Source organism: Muntiacus reevesi, chromosome 2, assembly GCF_963930625.1.
Source record: "Muntiacus reevesi chromosome 2, mMunRee1.1, whole genome shotgun sequence".
In the NCBI taxonomy this organism is placed as follows: domain Eukaryota; kingdom Metazoa; phylum Chordata; class Mammalia; order Artiodactyla; family Cervidae; genus Muntiacus; species Muntiacus reevesi.
The window spans coordinates 166,029,240-166,051,750 of record NC_089250.1 but is presented as its reverse complement, the minus strand read 5'-3'; the positions used below and the strand labels follow the sequence as shown (position 1 = coordinate 166,051,750).

The 22,511-nt window shown below is 53.5% G+C and overlaps 1 protein-coding gene across 5 annotated transcripts in view; it reads left to right on the top strand.

Moving 5' to 3' along the window:
* The first annotated feature begins 1,088 nt into the window (after positions 1 to 1,088).
* CTBP2 (C-terminal binding protein 2) overlaps positions 1,089 to 22,511 on the top strand; it is a 168,682-nt gene continuing 147,259 nt past the window's right edge. The window contains exons 1-2 of one of the 5 annotated variants that reach the window (XM_065923519.1): positions 1,089 to 1,298; positions 1,605 to 1,824. The gene's annotated coding sequence lies outside the window, so the exon portion shown is untranslated. Of the gene's footprint in view, positions 1,299 to 1,583; positions 1,825 to 2,222; positions 2,295 to 3,382; positions 3,505 to 22,511 lie in introns of those variants that run through there. The other 4 variants (XM_065923513.1, XM_065923514.1, XM_065923515.1 and 1 more) reach the window with 4 other exon arrangements.

The window sequence follows — 22,511 nt, the reverse complement described above, 5'->3', positions numbered from 1 at the left end:
AGAAGAGCCCTCCCAGCCCGCATCGCGGAGTCCCTCCAGCAAACCGCGCTCCAACGCCGCGGGCCACGGGCGTGGGATGTAGCTGCAGCCGGCGCTCGGCCTGGATCCCAGGTTTGGTGTAGAGACACCAACCTCGGGGCCTCGGGACGGCGCGCCAGCCCAGGTCCCCGACTCTGGGGCGGGGCGGGGCGGGGTGGTGGTGGGGGAACCCAGCCGCAGAGCGCCTCCGTCCCGCGGGGCCCGGAGCTCCCACCCAAAGGCGAGGCTTTAAAAATAGCCCCTGCGAGATCCAGGCAACAGGAAGAACATTTTTTTTTTAATGTGTAAAAAATGTTTTGCTTCTCGTAGGGAACACAACCGCTGCGAGTTCCAGCACATCGGGCTCCCTCCGCGCGCACCCACAGCCGTCCGCCGCCCCTCGGGCCAGGCGCGGGCTAGCGTCTCCCGGATCCGGATTTGGGGAGCGCAAGTGCCCCCTGTGGCCGGCCCGCGCCTGACCCCGCGGGCCTAAGAAGGCAGAAGCGGCCGGCGGAGGGGCCCGGGAGGAAGTTGGAGCCGCGGGGCCGGGAAGGGGGCAGGTCGGCGCCGCGGGCCTGGCTGGGGGCCCGCCGGAGCCAGGGCCACCCTGGGGCGCCGCGCCAAGGCCCGCGCGCACTCGAGTCCCCCCACGTGGCCGGCCGCCCGGGGCCCCACGTGGAAGGGGCGGAGGAGGAAGGAGGGCGGCTGGAGGACCGGGCTCCCGGCCGCGGCCGCCGGACCCCCCCACCCCCGCCCCAACCCGGCCCGGCCCGGCCCCTGCCCCCGAGGCCCCAGCCAGTCTCCAGGGCCTCCCGGGCGGGGCCAGGCCGGGGAGTGCCCGCCGCGCCCGGCCCCCTCGCCCGCCCGCCGCGCCCGTGTGCACTTTCGCGGAGCCACTAATCCCCCGAGAGAGCCGATTTGTAGTGAAGAGTATCTGTAGGGGGCGAGGCCGGCCCATGTGGGGTTGTGTCATTGGTTTGCAAAGAGAGACCCCGCCTTTGCCCAAAAGAAAAAAAAAAAAAAAAAAGGGAGCGAGGAGTGAGCGAGCTGCGACCCTCACCTCGCCTCCCGCCTCGCTCCTGCGCAGCCGGCGGCCACCGCGAGACGCGGCCGCGCCGCTTCTTCCCCTTTCCTTTTCTCTCCGTTTTCCTCCTCCTTCCCCGGAGGAGAAAACAAATAAAGAAGAGCAAATAGCCGGGAGGCGCTCAGCTTCCCGGACGCTCCCTTCCCCCGTCCCCCCTCCCACCCCGATCCAAGTTGGAAGCAGCATCCTCTCGGGGGTGAGCGCGGCGCGGGGCGGGTGCGGGCCGGGGACCCCCAGCGCGGCCCCCTCCCGGCGGCCGGGCGGCCGGGCGCGGGGCCGGGACCGGGCTGGGGAGGATCGGGAGCCGGGTGGGCGGAGGAAGGGGGTGGGGTGGGTGGGGAAGTAGGAAGAGGCTCGGCGGCGAGGGGAGGAGGAGGAAGGGGAGGGAGGGCTGGGGTGGGGAGCGGAGGGGAGGGGAGGGGAGGCCGGGAGGGGGAGGGGCGGGGAGCTGGAGAGATTAAGTTTTTGTGTGTGTGTCCCTGTGTGCGTGTGTCATTTTAAGGTGGCCCGGGAGCGGCCCAGAGGAGCCGGCGGCGGCCCGAGGAGCGAGGGACGGAGCCGGGAGCCATGCCGCGCTGACCCGGGGGGCCCGCACAGCCGCCGCCGCCGCCACCGCCGCCGGGTGGGGTGGAAGGGGCGGGAGCCGCCGCCGCTGCCGCCGCCGCCGCCGCCGCCTCCCGGGTGGGCGCCCTTCGCCGTGGACGCCGGCGGCCCGGGACGAGGTAAGGGGGGCACCCGGGGGAGGGCTGGGGCAGCCGCCGCCCCCGCCTCACCTGCGGCCGCGGGCTGGGGGGCGCCGCGCCCGCGCCTCACTGCGCCACTGGGGGAGGAGGAGGAGGAGGGCGAAGGACACCGAGCCGGCATCCGAGGACATCTTTGGTCTGCGCCCCCCACCCCCCCGGCCCGGTGTCCCCGCTCGGCGCTCGGGGGGTGGGCGCAGGCCCGGGGGTCCCTGCCTGCCGTCCCTCCCCCCCCGCCGCCGATCGCGCCCGCTGGCCGCTGTTTGCGCCAGGATTTTTGTTGTGATGAGAGTTGATGAATGCGAAGTAGGCGGTCACCTTCCTTCCCATCAGGATTGGCAAAAAAAAAAAAAAAAGAAACCCCGAGCGCGGCGGCGTCCGGAGGGCAGCGGCGGCGGCGGCGTCTCGGCGACGGTTTCCTAGGCGCCCCCGGCTCCCGTTCCCCGAGGCCGGTGGGTGCGCGCGCGCGCGGGGGCCGCCAGCGACCCAGGCCGAGCGCGCGGCGCGCCGCGGGGACAATACGGCCGGATCCCCCGGGACCAGGAGTCCGAGCGCGCGGGGCCTGGGGCCTGCGGGGCGGGGGAGGGGAACGGGGGGTCCGCTGGGAAAACGGGGCGCGCGCGGCTCCGGGCCCCCAGGGGAGCGGCCCCTGCTGGCAGGGGATCCCGCGCGGCGCCCCGGGAGCGCAAGTGAGAGACGGGAACGCAGGCGAAGTGGAACCCTTTTGTTTTGCCGGCCCCGCATTGTTGGCTCCTCCGGGCAGCCGGGCCACATCTGCTGCCGCCGCCGCCGCCACTGCCGCGCCGGGCTCGGCCCGCCAAAGTCGCAGCGGGGCGGGGGCCAGGGGCGAGCCGGGCGACGGGCGCGGGCGGGGGCCGAGCTGGCCGGGCATTTCCTCTGCCCGGCCGCGCTCCCGCCGGCACCACTTCCTCCTCGCCCGCCGCTGCCGCGGCCGCCGCGAACCCTGCCCGCCCGCCCGCCCGCCTGCCTCCCCCGCCTCCCCCGCCCTGGCCGCACTTTTCGGGTGGGGCGAACCCAAAAGAAAAAGTTTCGCAGGAGGGGCTGGCGAGGGCGCGCCCCGGGCAGCGGGGACTCGGCGCGGCGCAGCGACAGCCGGGCGGCCGCGATCGCCTCTTCCTCCTTGTCCTCCGCGGCGCCGGACCGACCCGCGCGGCCGAGGGGAAGCGCCTTTCTTTCTTTGCCTGGCGCTCTTCCCAGCGCCCCGGGGCAAGTTGGACACGGGCGCGCGAGATCCGGGGCGCGCGGGGGCCCTTCACCAGCTGGAGAGGCCCACGGCGTGGCCGGTCGCCTGCTGCCCACGCAGCGCCCGGGTGCTAGGAGGCCGCGGGCCCGGGAGCTCGGCGCGGTCACCGCCGAGACACACGCGCACACACTCCCTCCGGTGGCTCGCTTTCCGCCGCCGCCGATGGTCACCGACAGCGAGTGTGAGTGCGCGCGCGAGTGTATGTAGTGCTCCCAGCCCCCGGAATACTTTTCCCGGAGGCGGCCCAAGCAGCAGTTGGCTCCACGGGTCCCCGTCCTTAGTATTTAACAAGTGAAAGGAATTTTTCGTAGAAATCCCCGCTTGATCTGCGTCCTTGGCGGTGGAGGCTGCTGGCGGTGGCCTGCGTCGTCACGCCGGGCTCACTTGCTCTCTCCCGGGTAAACAGATTTTTCTGGATTTTTCCCCTTTTTTTTTTTTCCTTTCAAGACTGGAGATCGGGTTAAGTTCTTAGAGAGTCAGACGTGAGTGGCTCGAAGGGTAGACCAGAGAATTCTATTCTATAAATATGCATTGGGAATTTAAAATGCTAAGTGCCTTATTTGCAATTCTGTTGGATATTGTAGAGACTGGTATATTTTTATCTGACATGGATAATTTGGAGGGGACGTTTATTTTGGTTAGTTTACTAAGTGATTCTGCCTCCCGACTTTAGTGAAATAAATCAAACTCTCCTACTGCTCTTTCAAAGAAGACACTCTTCTCTGCTAGGTGCTTGGGTTCAAAGACAAGTTTAAAATTTACCTCGTGTTGTTTTTAACTGCTGTTCTGCCTCTACGGTTCTCAAAGTAGAACTTCAGTTTTCATGTGCTTAGGAGAATTCCACTGTTCTGATTTAAAAAAAAAAATTTTTTCCCCCTACATTTTGAAGTAATGGGACTTTTAAGGATCTTGTTTTTATAATCATTTGGTTTCAAAGAGTACTTCGTAGAGCAATTACAAAGTAATATTCAAAATGCTAATTAAACACTTTCAGTCAGAGCAGCTTTCATATTGAAACAGGATTTCTTTTCCCTTTTTTAAGTACCAGGGACCCTATCCCAGAGTTGAAACACTAAATATCCTTTTGTCTAGCATCAGATCTCTGTGCGGCTCTGACACTCTCCTGTAAAAACCCTAGTGCCCTTTTTATTGCCCCCAAAAGAAAAGTTAATGAGATGGTAGATTTCAAGCAAAAAACCAGGCCCTCCTTCTTGCAAAATATGCTTCCAGTTGCCATTGAAGTTAGGTGCTAGCTGTGAATGCACTTGCCTTTAATGAAACCAGTTTAATAGTTCACACTTGATCAAGTATAACAGGACCAAACAAAGGAAATAAGCCAGCATATTTCTGTAGAGCATTGAGAGGTTTAGCGCAAGTGTTGATGCTGGGTCACCCCCTCCCCCCACTCTGTCCCTGGTACAAGGGAGTGAGGGTTGAAGGCAAAGGGAATTTATGACCCTGATTGGTTTTCTGTGCCCGAGGGGTAGGGACCCTTGTTTGTCCCTGGAGAAAACAGTTATTAGAGGAAATTTACGAATCTTGGGTTTGGAGCTTGTTTTGGACCTAACTAGGTGGCTTTTGGTTTATTTCATTTTCCTGTTGATAAAGCAAGGTGGGGAAGATATAGCTAGGTTTGTTTTTGTCCTGTTTTCTGATGGTGCGTTAATAACAGCTGGGTGGTGGGTGCTCTCTGTAGCTGTGTGGATTTGAGCTCAGCCCTGCTATTTAAGATTTCAGTTGGGATCTTGGAAACTGACCCTTAACTGGGTGTTCTCCTGGGAGAGGGGCAAGGCGAATTACCATCTCTTATCTGTGATTTAAGCAACAACAACAGCAACAAGAGCAAAAAGAAAACAACAAAAAAAAACTCTTTGTCCCTAAGATGGTTTCTTTTAGGGGCTGGAATTGCAACTTATGTCTGGCACTTAGTCATTGACTAGGTGAAGAAATCTTTGCAAAGTGTGTCTCTTTAAAGTTAAAAAGTTTGGCTACTTAAAAACAAATACTACTAGCATTGCAAAAATACACCAGTGACATACTTTGTGAGATATTTTGGCCTTTTAAGACTCAGGGCGCACCTGTTCCTGCAGAGTCGAGTTTGCTTTCCCTGGCGTTGTTAATCTGGTCGTGTACACAAGATGAAACAGGAAAACTTGCTATCTGTATAATGATTAACTAGCCATCAGTTACCCTTTCAGGGAATAATCAATACGTTTACTCTTGACTTGTAAAACTCCAGAAGGAAATCCTATTCATAAGTCTGAAAAGTGTTTTAATGAGAGACAAACAGCAACAACAACAAACAAAACTGCAAAATTAACCTGGAACTTTTTTAGTGGTGTGAGTGGCTGGCGACCAGGTAAAGGATGAGTGTGTACAGAGTGTAACTGCGCGGCATGCACACTGCCGCGGTGGGAAAGAATTTTATTGCTGGGAGCTGTTATACTCTGGCAAAGGGAGCTCAGGATGGCTCACACCATTGGAAATCCTTGAGGTTCAAAACCAAAAGGGTGGCCCCGCTGGGGTCTAGCACACCAAAGCCGTTGGCCAACAGTTCTCTCCATCATGAATCATTTTTGAAGGCAAAGTTATCCCCTTTGCACTTAACACTTTTCCCTAAATGGAAAAAATGTAAAGCGTTTACAGCAACCATAGAAGGGCCACCCCAGTTGTCATTTTTTACCACTGTCATTTCGGTACAGAAGGGCTGTCACCATAACGTATGTGAGTACGAGCCTGGGTCCCTCTGTTAATGATCTTTCTGTCGGCGAAAAGCAGCAGTCCACGTGTCTCATGTTCCTGATACTGGCCACAAATATATGTTCATATAGGATATGATTGGGAAAGGAAATTTATCTGTTCGGCAGAGCACAACTCTGGTAGTATTTCCACCGCCTGGCTGATAGTTCAATTACAGCGGGTGGAACACATTTTCGTAGTAATTAAAAAAACAGGAGTGCAGTTTGCTTGACCCTTCGAATAGATGTACTCATACTTAACACTGCGTATTGAAACACTGTGCCTTGTTCTCCAAGAAGGTTCCTCTGCGATTCGCTAGCTAAGGAATGCTTGTGTGGGCTTCCCCTACTGCAGACTTTTAGCAGGCACGTGAAAATGCTGGAATGGATATGCTCTCAGAGGCTATACTGCCTGGGCAGTATCAGTTTTCTCCTTTCCAGCTGGTAAGCATGTCCTAATTTACGCTGCTACAGTTAAAGTTACAGCATCCTGGGAAAGAAGGAAAAATATGAAACTTCCCACTTCCACCACCCTCACTTAATCTTTTGAAGTTAGTTTTTATTCAAGTGTGTGTTTGATGGAATATGTATCAAAGACCCATGAAAGGGATTTTTTTTTTCTTTTTTTTAAACATACCTATCTCTGGGTTTGGAAAATTATACTTAATAATTGCTAAAAACTTCAGAACCATTTTTAAGGTGTTCAGCCTTTCTTTTGATCATGATTTAATGGACAGTAGTATCCAGATGCCATCAATGTGACTCTAATAATCTGAACAAATTAATGTCTCAGCTTCATGTGTAGTTTGCTCTTAGCATCATTATTAGTGTTTCCAGCCGAAATTACAGCTACACTTGGGCCTTCAGGACTGCACCAGTGAAAAGAAGGGCTTTGCGCATTGTGCTAAAAACCGGGATTCGCAGATGAATACAGAATGTACAATATGAGCGAGCCAGGCCATTGTTTGTGTGGAATGTTGACAATGGGAGCCAAGGGGCAGCTTCATTCTCTAACCGCTGGAGAACAGAGAAACTTCAGGAGCTGCAGACGGCGGTGGGAACCAGACTTGCAGTCATCGTCGGCCTGTTCCCTTTCCAGACTTTTTCTTAGAAGGTGGTCTTTTCTGGACTGCCAGGGAACTTGGTGTGCGTTCTCTTCTCAGTCATCTACTTTTTTTGGAGTTAAGATTCTGAAAGCAGATAACAGGGTTCTTCAAAGAAAGTGTACACGAAGCAAACTTTTTGTCTCCCTGGAATGCAGTTTTCAGAAATCATACTCAACCCTTAACCAGAAATTGAGGCATCTGAAGTCACAGGAAGCAATGGTGTTTATTTTTAATATTTCCCTCACATTAAAGTCGTTTTGGGTTTGTTGGTGGTGTTAGGGAATGTGCAGCGAAAATGAGTATTTGTTGGATTTTCGTATTTTGCTGCGCAGCTGCTGCTATTTCTGGAAATGTTCCTCTGAGTTGGATCTTCTTCCTCCATTCACCAAGCTTCCTGCTTGCACTGGGAGCTGAGGTTCCCAGGTGGGGCCAAAACTCTTGCTACAGGGGCGGGCGCTCCTGTCAACCTTCTTTTTCGCCCCTCCCAGAACTGGGGTCAGTGTAGCCCTGGCTCCTTGTTGAGGCCTGATTGATTCCCCTTTTGATTGGAGTGAGGTGCTTTGGTTACAACTTTGGGGGCCAGTTGACTTTCTACCTGTATCTAGTCTGGTTCCTCCTTGAGTGAATGTTTTAGAAATGATCTGCTTTAACTGTTTCTGTAACAAAATGTAACAGATGGTTGCTTAAGGTTGGCTTAATATTCACAACAACAGTGATAAGACACTTGGGTTCTTACTCATGGATTCGTAGAGGATGCTTTTCCTTTCATGGAGAATTGTGACTTCGCTCCTGGGTAGTAACAGAGCCTTCATTATCTGCAGGACCATCAGATGGTATTTAGGGGATGTTAATCCCGAATAGCTGTTGTTGCTTGAACTTGGTAGGCAGCCTGCCTTTGGGTGTTGTTTGCTGAGAGTCCAAACATGTCCTGGGATGGGGGGAGGTGGTGCTTTTCAACAGAACCCTGTGATTCTTAAAATCCTTTGGGCGTTTTAAGCTAAAAAACCCAACAACAATGAAACTTTACATTGTTACTTTCCCTCCCTCTCAAAAGTGCTCAGAAAGGTGCTTTTAACATTAAAGTAAATCCTTAGTTATGACTTGGGGTGCTATTAATTGGCTTGAAGATTGGTTCCAAGTCATGGCCACTTTTCTGTGTCTCATCCCAGCCCAGGTTGTGGCAGAATCTTGGAAGGGCCTTTGAACAGAATGGGGAATGTGTGGGTCTCTCTGCAGTGCCCAGGCTGGCCACGGGGTTGTAAACTCACTGCTCTGCTCCAGCCATGCCTGAAATCTGGCCTTCAGCACAGCACAAACAAAAACTTCATTATGGAGTCATGGAATCCCAGGAAGTTTCTTTGGAAAGAACTGGAGACCGAGATAAACTGGAGATCCTCTGGCCTGATTTCCCAGGCATGGCAATTTAAAAACCTTGATGGGTGAAAATACCCTGCATCCAACCTGGAAGTGATTCTGTTGTTTATAGCGGCCCCAGGAGTATGAGTCTGTGTAGGGGGAGGTGGGGGGGAGGGATGGATGGGGGGACGGGGGTAGGGGGCAGGAGGAGCTGCAGGTGAATTTCCTTGGCTGCCCTGGGTAGAGGACAGGAAGCCTTGTGTGCACCTTTCCTGCTGAAGGAACCCTGGCTGGGACTTGATTCTTTGGCTGATGGATGTGTTTAGTGCGGTTGGTCCAGAAGTGCAAACAAAGTCTGCTTGTTCAGGCCCAGGTGAGCTGCACACCCATTTGGATGGTGAGGAGCCCATAGGTTGTTGCAGCTTCCGGGTCTGCCCACCTGGAGGACAGCCAGGGCCAGCAGCTATCCAGGGGAGTGGGATGGGGGGAGGGGGAGGGGGTGGGCTCAGAGCTCTGCAAACCCTGTCCAGGGATGGTCGAGGGGACTGGAGTGGCCTCGCCTGGTCTCATGGGTGTGCTTTGCTGGGAGGGACAGAGGGCTAGTGAGACCAGGGAGGCCTTGCTGTGGGAGCGGCCAGGCCAAGTGGGCTGCGTGGGCTCCTAGCACTGGCTGAACTTGACTGACCACTGGGCCCCCAGGGTGGGGCAGAGGCTTTTCAAACAGCAGAGACCCCCCTGCCCAAAATGCTGCGACTTTTTTCTGGTGGTGTGATAAATGTTTTGAAAAGTTTCTCTCCAGCCCCTCTTCAGACAGTGAATTGTGTGGGCTGCAATGCTGGCTGATTCCTCCAGCCGCCCCTTGGGGCCCAGTGTGGATGCCACGGTTTCTGCCCCTATAACAAATACCCGGAGGACACAGCGTCCTACCTGATTCCATTTCCTCAGCGCTTTGTGGTCGTGGGCTAGAAGTCACTCCAGGGGGGCAATCAATAGAGTATGTTTTCCTGGTGCAGATAGCAATATGGACATATAAGTGCCTACAAGTAAAATCTCAGAATGTTTTTGATCTTAAGAACATTTCACAGTCATTAATCTTCACGACGCTCCTGCGGGCTAGGTAAATAGAGCAATTCCTATTTTATGCGAGGAAGAAATGTTGAATTGCCTCTGCCAAGTCATAAAGAGGCTGATCTCCGCCTCCTGTTTCCGTAGCTGGAGTTTGGGGGCCCCCGGGCGCCCGGGAACCCCATCGTCCCGCCCAGACTGACCGCAGGGCGACTTCCGGGCTCCTGCTCGACTTTGTGCTGCGGGGAGGGCAATGCTGGGGCCTGGGTGAAGGCCAACCCGCCCTACCTGGCCACGCGCTACCGGGGGGGGGGGCGTGGTCTGCAGCTGCCCCGCCCCGCCAGCTGGGGTGCTGGGCCCTGCTGGAAGGACGGGGTCTCCTGGAGTCTGGGGTTCGGGGCTTCTGGGACCCCAGCCCTGAAGATGAGCCCCTCCTGACCCCCAGGGGCCCGCGGACCCGGCGGCTGCTTCCTTCCCCTCCAGACTGGCTTACCTGGAGGCTCCGCCTCCGAAGACCGCCTACCTGCGGCCGCGCCCGGGCGATACTTCCCGGCCCTCCGGGGGCCCCTCGGCTATCTGGCGTACCTGCCACCCCCACCCCCACCCCACCCACAGCAGGGCTCCCGATTCTGCCGGAAGCGCCCCTCCCCGGCGCTTCGCCCTTTCACTTGTAGATAGGGAGCCGCTTCCCGCTGCGGGGCCGCTGTCGAGAGGTGATGGAGATGGCCCTTCCCCCTCGCGGTGCCCACTTCCTCCTCCGCCTCCCTCCCGCAGCCCCGTGCGGAGTCCCTCCCCTTCGCGGCCGCCCACCCGCGGGCTGACCCGCGCCCTTCCCAGACCCCGCCCCCCGGCCGGTACCTGGAAGGAGCCGGGAGAGGACGTACGGCCCCGAGGTGGGCCCCGAACCCGCGAGCGAGGCTCGGAGCAGAAGTAGGTATTCCGCTTGACCGTGCCCCCGTGAACGCCCCCCCCCCCCCCGACGACGGTCGCAGGCTCCGGGGGCCTTAGAGCTGGAGTCGTGTGTGGTCCCGCCCGCCACCCCCCGCCGGCCAGGGAGGTTCGTCCATTGCACGATGGTGGCTCAGATGCAACAAGCTGGTAGACGGTCCCATGCCTGGCCGCGCGGCCTGGCCGGCTCGGCATCCTGTCCCCGGGGCGGTGTTGAGGCCGCGTTTTCCGCCGCCACCTTCGAATCGGGGGTATTTCGCTTGAAACGCGCAGAGCGCGGTCGTAGCTCCGAGGGCTCCCGGGCCTTTGCAGGCTTCTCCAGGCTGGGAGCCGGATGGGCCATGTGACCAGAGGCTGCGGCCAGTAAGGGAAGAGCCGGGATGACTTCCTTTCTGCACCCCTCTTCTTGGAGGAGGGATTTCTCTGTGTTTGGCGCTCACTGACCCCCCAGGCTAAACTTGGTACCCAAGTAGTGTTTGCAGGCAGTTTAAGTCGTTCTGTTTTTGTGATGATAACACTGCGGACTGCCCTTTATTGAGCCTCTTAGTATCTTTCTCACTGACTAAGACGCTTGGCCCCTGTTTGCATTGAACCTTCACAACAAGCTGGGTGAGGTGTTGGGAACAGGGCGCTCTCCCGCCCTCCAGGTGGCAGAGCTGGGACTTGAAGAAGCTCCTGGAGCTGAGGACCAGGCCGAGTCCCTGATGGAGGGGCTCTTTCCCGCTGCGCTGAGAGCACAGGGGAGGTGAGCGTTCAGGCTTGCCCCACATCTGGCACTTTCTCCCTAGGGTTCAGATGGCTTCTCCGAAACAATGATCTTTCTCAGGCCCAGAGTTGCCTTCCAGATCACATGGGGCTATGAGAAGTCTGGCTTGTTTTAATTTCCGTCTTTGATTAGTGGTCTTTTGTTGGGATCTCACGATCTAATGCCAACGAAGGGTTTCTAGATGGTTTCCTGGACCAGGCCTGTTTTAAATTCACTCCGCTTTCTGAGTTAATGAACAGCATGGCTGCTGAGCAGAAGCCTGAGGCTCAGTAGACCGGTGGAGGGGGGGGTGCATTGGGTGCAGCGGGGGGAGAATTCTCCCTCTGGACCATAAACTCACTGTCCGGGCAAAGACCAGACACCAGAAGGACCCCGAGGGCCGGGCGCAGTGCCGTTGGTCCGGCCTCTCCCAGGCAGAAGTGATGGTCACTGTTTCTCCAATCAAGAAACAGAGGGGGCGGGGGCGTTAGGCCACTAGAGGGCCAGAAGCCAGCTCCACCTGGCTCTGGTTTCTCTGTGATTGATTGAGGCTTCTTCTGGCTTTTGATTTGGGACTTGGGTGCCTTTGGGGGTGGCTTTGCTGTGCTCCCCACGTCCGACCCCTTCTGTCCTCCTGATCCCGTTTTACCTTGTCTCTGGGGGATGTCGCTGAAGGGCAGCTCTCTCCCCCCAAACACGCATGTGTGTGCATGAGCACGCACACACTGGCCCTGAGATGATGTGGATAGCTTTCAGTGATTGGGGGTTTTTGGTGGTAAAGTTGGATTTAGTGGCCAGGTACCTTCTCTACCAGTAGGTAAGGGGCGGATTTACAAGTCTGTGGTCCGGGTGAGTGAGCTCAGAGCCTCCTTCCTGGCGGGTTCCCCTCTCTTGGTGGAGGGGCTGGAGGTGGTTGGGGCGCTCCCCTCCCTCCCTCTGACTGTTCCCTTTCCTGCTGGATTCATTATGCACGTCTTCCAGTGAGAGTGAGCCCCTGTGTTCATCGTGGGGGAAATCTGGGAGAAGAGACCAGGGAGAGGGTGAGGATTTCACCTAATCGGAATAGTCTTGTTTGCACCACTCCTGTAAAAACTGGCCAGAAACTTGATTCTGCTGGGTAAACCTCCTTTGGGTTGCTGCCCTGCATTTGTGTTGGCCTTGGAAAGGAATTTGAATGAAAACTCCCGAACAAAAGGAGCAGCTTTCTTTTCACAGAGGCTATCAGAGAATTGAAAGGGAATGGCACAAAGTTGGGTGTGTCCTGAAATCTGGAGACTGGCCCTGCCTTGAGTGATTAACTCACCTGAAAGGCACCCGGAGCAGGTGATGTGGGAGCGCTCCGACTGACCTTGGCTTCCTTTAGGGTAAGGTCCCCACGAGATGGAGATTTTCCTGAAAAACAGGCTTTCCTTTAATTATGAGATTATCTTCCTGCCCTGCAACGCCTCTCTTCCTTTAGTTGAACACGTGTGTGCTTGCAGACACGTGTGTGCTTGGGAAATAGATCCCTGAATTCTTTGCTGATGCCCCAGGGCTCTGGTAGGGTGGGCTGGGGGTGGTGGTCGGGGATGCTAAAGACTGCCTGTTTCAAAGTTGGGGTTCTGCCTGTTCCTGGAGGGTTATGGGCAGCTCGGGGTGGGTTCTTTTTACCAATTTGTCTGGTTAGCCCCAGTGTGCTGGCTCAGCGCCAGCTTGGGTCACGATTATGCTCCGTGATTCTGTCTGTTTAAGCCCCCAATCCCCCCTGCCATTTACAAACAAGTTCTCTGTTCTGCTTTCCCCACGGGAAAGTGGGGGTGTGTGGCGGGCTGCAGCCGTGCGGGGATCAGCCTTGGGCCAACTCATCAGCTCTTAGGCCTCTGCAATGCTCAGTGGAGAAGCTGCTTCCTTAGGGTCGTTCAGCCTGGAGGGTGGATGTGGCTGGATTTTAGGGCAACTAAACAACCCAGGAAAGTTATGGTGGCTGTCACAGTTTTGTCAGCCGGGGCCAGTCGAGAGCCAGATTTGTGAACGGCTCCAGAACATCTTTTGGGTCTTCAGGTGTGTATCGTTGTCCTGCCCCGTCTTTAGGGACCCCTGGCTCCGCAGAAAGGCCCCCTGGGCTGGGCCCTCCAGCACAGCACAAGGAAATCAGATCAGTTTCCACACGCCCGCGTTGGTGAGTACACCAGGTTTCCCAAGACAGTTTTTCTCTGCCTTGTGCAGAGTTCTGTTTATTCTCCCCCTTCCTCCAAGATGTTTGCTGCTTTTTGCTCAAGGCTGAGTTTTTGGTTTTTGTTTTTTTTTTTTTTTCTTCCACACTCAAACATCCTTTCTTCTCATTTCTCAACTAAGCCTGGGATGTAGAATGTGGCTTCATCTGACAAAAGCCAGGAGATTTCAGAATTAACGTTGGAATTCTATCTGTAATGATGTCTTCCTGGGTATTTAAGGAGGGCTTTGAACAGTGGGTAATTTTTTTCCTTCCCTAAAACTGGCCAGACCTACTCCCCCAAGTAGTGGGCAGAGGAAGCGGCTCAAAGTGGTTTGAGTTTTCTTTGCGATAATTGTGAGCTTGCCTTATTTGAGTCCCCCGTGTCCCAGGGGCAGGAAGGGAAGAGGGGTTGTGACTTAACAGTTGTTTGGGTTGTGCTCTTGATGTGCATCTCAGATGGCCCAGAGCATAGACGCCACTCACAGCTCATCAGAACCACTTGAAATGTACGTTGCAAGTATAAGTCTGGTTCCTGGAAAGGTTTCTCTGCAGGGGAGATTAAAGGATTTTTTCCTAATTTATTTCAACCTCTTGAGCAGCAGTGGGTGGGCTGAGGTCTTGGAGGGGGAATGACTGACGGTGGGAGTCGGGTCTGGGTGCCCTTGTTAGTGGAGAGCAGGGCAGGGCAGGGCAGGGACCACTTTTTGACCATGCTCATAGCTGGGAGTTTTGCAACCTGGTGATTACTCGGCACATCCGGCTCCAGGCTTGGATCCAAAAGCTTTTCTCTGGGCCACCCCAGCAGCCCACTTTGGAACACGGGGTGGATCTCAGTGTTACCTGGGCACTTTCTCTGCTGGCAAGGGAGAGGTCCCAGCAAAAGGCCTCCTTTCCCAGGACTGAGGCTGGGCCGAGGGAGGAAGGGCCCTGCCTTCAAAGTTAACATCCATCCCCACCAGCAGGGGAGGAGGCATCAGATGTGACAGACTGTTCTAGAAAGCGTGGGAAAAAAGGAGGGATGACATGAGACATGAGTGCATTCGGGATTTCCTGAGCCCTTGCAAAGGGTTGTGTTGCTCAATCTGAAGCAAGGGTAAGAATAGGGTGGGCTGCGAGAGTCTGATGAGGTAATACTATAAAGCGCTTCAGTTCAGTTCAGTCACTCAGTTGTGTCCGACTCTTTGTGACCCCATGGACTGCAGCACGCCAGGCTTCCCTGTCCATCACCAACTCCGGAACTTACTCAAACTCATGTCCACCCAGTTGGTGATGCCATCCAACCGTCTCATCCTCTTCTGTTGTCCCCTTCCCCTCCTGCCTTCAATCTTGCCCCGCATCAGGGTCTTTTCCAAAGAGTTGGTTCTTCACATCAGGTGGCCAAAGTATTGCAGTTTCAGCTTCAGCATCAGTCCTTCCAATGAATATTCGGGACTGATTTTCTTTAGGATGGACTGGATGGATCTTCTTGCAGTCCAAGGGATTCTTGAGAGTCTTCTCCAATACCACAGTTCAAAAGCATCAGTTCTTTGGCGCTCAGCTTTCTTTATAGTCCACCACTCACATCCATATGTGACTACTGGGAAAACCCTAGCTTTGACTAGAAGGATTTTTGTTAACAAAGTAATGTCTCTGCTTTTTAATATGCTATCTAGGTTAGTCATAACTTTTCTTCCAAGGAGCAAGCGTCTTTTAATTTCTTGGCTACAGTCACCATCTGCAGTGATTTGGGAGCCTCAGAAAATAAAGTCTGTCACTGTTTCCATTGTTTACCCATCTATTTGCCATGAAGTGATGGGACGGGATGCCATGATCTTAGTTTTCTGAATGTTGAGTTTTAAGCCAACTTTTACACTCTCCTCTTTCACTTTCATCAAGAGGCTCTTTAGTGCTTCTTTGCTTTCTGACATAAGAGTGGTGTCATCTGCATATCTGAAGTTATTGATATTTCTCCCGGCAGGCTTCATCCAGCCTGGCGTTTCTCATGATGTAGTCTACATATAAGTTAAATAGGCAGGGTGACAATAAACAGCTTTGACGTACTCCTTTCCCTATTTGGAACCAGTCTTTTGTTTCCTGTCCAGTTCTAACTGTAGCTTCTTGACCTGCATACATACAGATTTTTCAAGAGGCAGGTCAGGTGGTCTGGTATTCCCATCTCTGGAAGAATTTTCCAGTTTGTTGTGACCCATACAGACAAAGGCTTTGGTGTAGTCAATAAAGCAGAAGTAGATGTTTTTCTGGAACTCTCTCGCTTTTTCAGTGATCCAACTGATGTTGGTAATTTGATCTCTGGTTCCTCTACTTTTTCTAAATCCAGCTTTCTAAATCCTGCATGGCCAAAGCAATCAAGCCCCAAGGAGCCTTCTCCATGAACATCTGGAAGTTCATGGTTCACGTACTGTTGAAGCCTGGCTTGGAGAATTTTGAACGTTACTTTGCTAGTGTGTGAGATGAGTGCAATTGTGCGGTAGTTTGAACATTCTTTGGGGTTGCCTTTTTTTGGGATTGGATTGAAAACTGACCTTTTCCAGTCTTGTGGCCACTGCTGAGTTTTCCAAAATTGCTGGCATGTTGAGTGTAGCACTTTCACAGCATCATCTTTCAGGATTTGAAATAGCTCAACTGGAATAAAGCACTTAGATCAGACCTGATGTTGTTGTTACTGAGTTGCTAAATCGTGTCTGATTCTTTTGTGACCCCCATGGACTATAGCCCACCAGGCTCCTCTGTCCCTGGGATTCTCCTAGCAAGAATACTGAAGTGGAAAAAAAAAAAAAAAGAATATTGGAGTGGCTTGCCATTTCCTTCTCCCAGCTACAGGCATGGTCAAAAAGTGTTCCCTTTACTGACCCAGTCCTGCTTTCCACTAAAAACAAGGCCCTGGGGATCTTCCAGACCAAAGGATCAAATCCAAGTCTCTTGCACTGGCAGGCGGATTCTTTACCACTGAGCCACCAGCGAAATCCAATTTGAATTTTTCACGAATCACCATCTACTTTACTTCCACACACATTTTGTCCTAATGCTCCCTGTGTGTGTGTGTGCAATCACTCAGCCGACTCTTTTGTGACCCCATGGACTGTAGCCAGCCAGGCTCCTCTGTCCTTGGAGTTTTTTGGGCAAGGATACTAGAGTGGGTAACCATTTCCTCTTCCAGGGGGATCTTCCCCACCCAGGGATGGAACCCGAATCTCTTTCATCTCCTGCATTGCAGGCAGATTCTTTACCACTGTGCCACCTTGTTAGATTCATAAATACAAAATAAACAGAGAAGTAAATTAGTTGTTCTTGCCGTGAGCAATTGATGCTTTTGAAGTGTGGTGTTGGAGAAGACTCTCGAGTCCCTTGGACTGCAGGGAGATCCCACCAGTCCTTCCTAAAGGAAATCAGTCCTGAATATTCAATGGAAGGACTGATGCTGAAGCTGAAACTGAAATACTTTGGCCACCTGATGTGAAGAACCGACTCATTGGAAAAGACCCTGATGCTGGGAAAGATTGAAGGCAGGAGAAGGGGATGACAGAGGATGAGATGGTTGGATGGCATCACCGATTCAATGGACATGAGTTTGTGTCAACTCCGGGAGTTGGTGACGGACAAAGAAGCCTGGCGTGCTGCAGTCCATGGGATCGCAAAAGTCACGACTGAGTGACTGAACTGAACTGAGGTGCTGTGTGCCCTGAGGAGCAGATGTCCTTGTCCATTCCTGGAAAGAGCTCAGGGAATCTTGATGGAGGCACTGGAAGGGGAGGGGTTGCCCTCAGGGGACATCCGAGAAGGCTCCTTGGGGCTTGATTGCTTTGGCTGTGCAGGGTAGGAGATGGGCTTGCTAGGCAAGATGGTGGGTGGGTCCTGTCCTAGGGGAATAGGTCCTCTAGGGGAGGGAGACTTGATCCTTTGCACCAAAGAGGTGGATGAGCCGCGCAGAGTCAGGGGAAGCCCCAGGTGAAGGGGGCGGGGCTCAGGAAGGAGTGTTTGGGGTGAGAGTTCCCAGGTCCTGGTGCTCTTAAAAAAGTACTGACCTGCAATGGGAATTTGCTGTATGGCTGAGGAAACTCAAACAGGGGCTCTGTATCAGCCTAGAGGGGTGGGGTGGGGAGGGAGATGGGAGGGAGGTTCAAAAGGGAGGGGTTGTATGTATACCTGTGACTGATTCATGTTGAGGTTTGACAGAAAACAGCAACATTCTATAAAGCAATTTTATCCTTCAGTAAAAAATAAATTAATAAAAAAATAAATAAAATGAAACTGTCTGCAAAGGAAAACAAAAAATACCGACCTAAATAGGGCAGGGAGGGTAGCTGGGGGAGGCTGGCTCGGGTAGGGAGCGATTCCTGGGACTTAAGCGATGAACTGAAAACTGTTCGGGAGGTTGTTTTTAGATGGTGGAATGTGACTTGATATTAGGTCCCTCTGAGGGATGCCCAGTAAAATATTTGCTTTCTATTTAAGACCTACTTCCCCTTCCCAGAGAAGGAAGGACCAATGAGTGGTTGGGCGCTGCGCCCCCTTTGCCCGAGCACAGGCGGCGCCCTGGACCCGGGGAGTCTGCTGGTGATGGCGCTCAGCTCCCTCTCCCAGAGGAGGAGCGCCTGACCGGCCACGTCCCTGGGGGGTTTGTCTGGGACAAGGCCCTCTCTGTGTCCCCTTCCCCGCGTGCATCTGCCTTCATGTGCCCCCTTCCTGCTGCTGGAGTGGGAGCGTCCGGGCATCTGGAGCGCAGCAGCAGTGAACTCGCTTCCCAGAGAACCACGTGTTGGGCTTCCTGGCACATGGTGGGCATTCGGTCAGCAGCAGCGTCGGTGACCGGCCTGGGTCCAGCTGGGTGCCCGGTGTGCCGTGGGTGTTCATGTGTCCCCATCTGGGCCCAGGAAATCATCTCCTCTCGGGGCAGTCGCCCACTCCCAGAAATGGGCTGGCTGCCCCCCCTGGGGCCAGGCGCACATTGGGTGTGGACGTGACTGGTTACCCCCACGCCCGGCTGCCCCGCTGCTCCCAGCTGCCCCATCGGGTCAGGTCAGCGAGAAACGGTTGGGGGCGGGGCACTGGGGTTAGGGAACATGTCCTTCTAGAGTCTGTGGAAGAGACCGATTGTCACTTTCAGGGTAGCTGGTCATTTCATGGACCAGCAGTTTCTTCGGGCTTAATTCATACTGTTAAAAGAAACCTCACTTGTAAAATGAGATGATCCTTGCAGATGCCCTTGGGAGCCAGCCAGTGGTGGAATGCAAGGGCATTTCAGGGGTCAGGGGCCAGAATGCCCTATTGCCACGTTTGCAAATGTGCACAGCAAGGAAGGCTGATGTAGGTGGGAAGGGTTCGAACATGAGCTGTTTGGTACTCTTGTTGTTTGTGGTGGTGATGGAGGAAGAGGAAAAGAGTGGCAATATCCGCAGATTCGGTGGTTCTTAGGTAACAGAGTAAGTGTCCTGCCCCGCCCCTCCTCTGCACGCTGAGTGTTGGGAGTGAACTCTGAGTGAGCAGAGAGTTGGGATTGGGGTCTTCTTCTGGTGGCTCTGACTGTAAAGAATTCACCTGCAATGCAGGAAGCCCAGACTCGATCCCTGGGTCCAGAAGATCCCCTGGAGAAGACAATGGCTTCCCACTCCAGTATTCTTGCCTGGAGAAGTCAAGAGACAGAGGAGCCTGACAGGCTACAGACCATGGGGTCGCAGAGAGTCGGACACAACTGAGCGACTAGGCACACAAGCATGTGCACCTGCACACACGTGCACAGACACACACACACATACACATACACATAGATACACACACACTCGCACACACTCATACACACACACACACACAGTCACACTCACACATAGATACACACTCACACACACACAGTCACACTCACTCTCACACTTATATACACACACATACGTGCACGCGCGCACACATCCTCACACTCGCGTGCACACACGCACACACACACGCGCACACACACACACAGGAATAGGAAGGGGTCTTCTGTGCACTGTTGTTATGGGAAGGGAGCAGGTGATTTGGGCACACGTTCAGTGGCGAGAAGCTGGCTGTGGGCTTGGTGGTTTTCACATGAGTGACTCACGGTCCCTGGGGAGGGCTGCTGGCTGCCCAGGTCCCCGGAGAGGGTGGCATCTGGAGCAGGTGGAGCCCCAGGGCAGTCAGTCTCCTGGGGCTCCACCTAAGGAACATCTGGACTGAGAACCGCCAGGAGGGGCTTCTCAATGCAGCCAGTCCGGAGCCTGCCAACTGCATGCAGACCGTCTTTCTTTAAAAACAAACCACACCCCCGAGGCACACCCACACAACTTGAGTCTAGTTTTTGAACATTTGGCACGACCGATGATTGAAGGATTTTATATTTGAATACTCTTCCCCCATAGATCTTGAAGTGGAAATCTGGATTTCTGCCTGACCCAGTCTCATTTTTTTTTTTGTTTTTGTTTGAGTGGGGGTTCTACCCCCTCAACCAGCACTCAGCATTCCGAAGGACTTGAGGGAAATTTTGTGTTTGTGTGTGTGTGCGCGTGCGCGCACCCGTTAAAAGGTGGAGCTGGGTCTGTTAAGATGCATTTGACATTTAACTCTCTCTTGACCAATCAACAGTGCTCACGGGGAGGAGGCTGGTCTGAGCGTCGTAGCCTAGTGGAAAGAAGAGAAATTGTTTTTACAAATTACGTTTTAGTAAGGTGTGAGCCGCGCTGGCAGTGGGGCGCACTTTGAAAGTCTGTATACACAAGCCAAGGACCGGTGCAGCGGAGCTGGTGACTGTCTTTGAAGGCAAAGATCAGCTCGAGGCCCTCCCACCTCACCACGAGGACGAGTGAGGTCTGCATCAACTTTTTAATCTGACGTGTGCATTATTTCATCCGTGTTGCCGAGCAGATTTGGGGATGACAGTTGACTGTTTCAGAAATGCAGATAAACACATTTTGTGGCAAATCCTTTTTTACCTTGGTGAGTTTATTGATTAGTAAACTTCAGTGAGGCTGATCGCTTATGTTACCGTGTCAAGGACACCTTCCCTTTAGTCCGTTTGTAGGAACACTGTACACACTTGCTTGTTGCATTTTTAGTGATGGACCCCGGTAGGAGGTGGTGAGGCTTTCCCAGTACAGGGGTGGGCTCACAGTTAATAAATGATGGCACAGAATCTGAACTGGTTCTTTTTTCCAACACCAGGCTGCTTAGAGAATGGCTGTGTATTCAGATAGTTGTAGGGATGGGGTGTGTGTGTGTACACATTCGAAGGCAGAGGAATGTGTAGGGTGGTACTCCCGTGTTGAGGTCTGGAGGAGCCTGTGGCACGTTCCCTCTGCCAGCTGAAGAGTGAACTAGAAAGGCCATGCAGTGTCCGCCTAGGATTTAAGGGGTCTCCACCTGCCTCTTGATGTGAGGTTGGCAACTGTGGTCTTGGGCACAAGAAAGAATTTGCCCTTTCTGGTTTGAGTAACTGGTTTCTGGCGGGCAGTTTGGGGTACTTTTTGAGTTGCAGGCCAAGCCACTTTCTGTGAGAGAAATGACGGCCATTACCGTCACCCTTACCTGGCAACGTGGCACAGAGCTAAGTGGGCCACACGTTGAAGGCTTACCAACTGTGCTTAAATGTGAGAAGTGGGAGCCTTTGGGGCCCCACTAGTCTCTTTGGGGGCTGCTTTTGGACCTGGGTTAGCAAGGAAGTGACTTTATGATTTATGGTGTTTATGAAGACTAGCATACCTATCTATTTTCATATAGACATCTTAATAGAGATTAAATACAAAATAAAGCAGAATGCATGAACAGAGATATTCCCAGAAGCAATGTTGTAGTGTTAGGCAGTGTAATTATGTTTTGTACACTTCCCAATTAAGTAGTTATGCATTACTGGGAAAACCGCCTTTAAGAGATTGAGGAAAGCTTTATAACTTAGTAGATCAAATAAAAATGGATGTATAATATTTTATGCATAGGGTTTAAAATTTTTACAGCGTATGCTAAGGTAGCCCAATTGGGATTGATTTGTGGAAATTGATGCTGTGACATTGAGATGCATTTGCTTCTTCTGAAAATTGCCTGTTGAACAAAGATCTGCTTCTTCAGCACATAGAGCTCCTACTGTGTGACCGATGCCAGGGCTGCAAGCAGGAGCAGGGAGGATTTACTCTGGATTTCAGAGAGCTGGGATGGGGGCAGGGTACATAGCAGGGGTGGAGGGTGGGTCCTCTCCAGGCCAGGGAGTCAGGGACAGGCATTCTTGGTGTTCTCCTGGCCTGAGGAAGTGCTGTGTTGTATAATCTGGTAACTCAGATGGTAAAGAGTTTGCCTGCAGGGTAGGAGACCCAGCTTTGATCCCTGGAGCGGGAAGATCCCCTGGAGAAGGAAATCGCAACCCGCTGCAGTATTCTTCTCTGGAAAAATCCCATGGACAGAGGAGCCTGGTAGGCTACAGTCCATGGGGTTGCAAAGAGTCCTAGGGGCATGACTGAGCGACTAACACTTTGAGTATGGAGCCTACAGATGTCCACCCTGGGGCTCAGCTGCAAGCCTGGGGAAGGTCCCTACCTCCCTGTGTCCTTGGGGGGTGGGCGTTCCTCCTATCCACCTCTGGTGTGTGTGTGAGGACTCAGTGAGTCAATGCGTGACAAACCCTCAACATTGCACCAGTGTGGGCTGTATTGTTTTTATCATTATTCTTATTCTCTCTTTGTTGGAGTAAAGAGTATAAGGTGTGGGGCAGTCTGTGGGGCTGGGGATGCCAAGAGAGGGCCAGATTTACCACCACCAGACACGGCATTTTATTTTTTCGTTTGTTATTGTGTTTGTACTCAGTGGTATCTGACTCTTTGTGACCTCACAGACTGTAGCCTCCAGTCTCCTCTGTTCATGGGGTTCTCCAGGCAAGAACCCTGGAGTGGGTTGCCATGTCTTCCTCCAGGGGTTTGAACCCGAGTCTCTTGCATCTCCTGCATTGGCAGGCGGATTCTTTCCCACTGTGTTGCCTGAAAACCCCTTTATTTTATTTACTTAGTTTTAGTTTTTGCTGCACAGCGTGGCTTGTGGGATCTTAGTTCCTCCATCAGGGATTTAATCCATGCCCCAGGAGTTCAGAGTCTTAACCACTTAACCACTGGGAAGTCCCAGGATCAACTTTTTAAGAATGCTATATAGATATACTTTTTATACAGTAAAATTCATGCTTTCAGCTTGCAATTCTGCATGTTTTGTCCAACGCTGTGCAAAAGCCGTGTGGTTGAAGACCAGTTCCGTCCGCAAGGGAGGTCCCAGG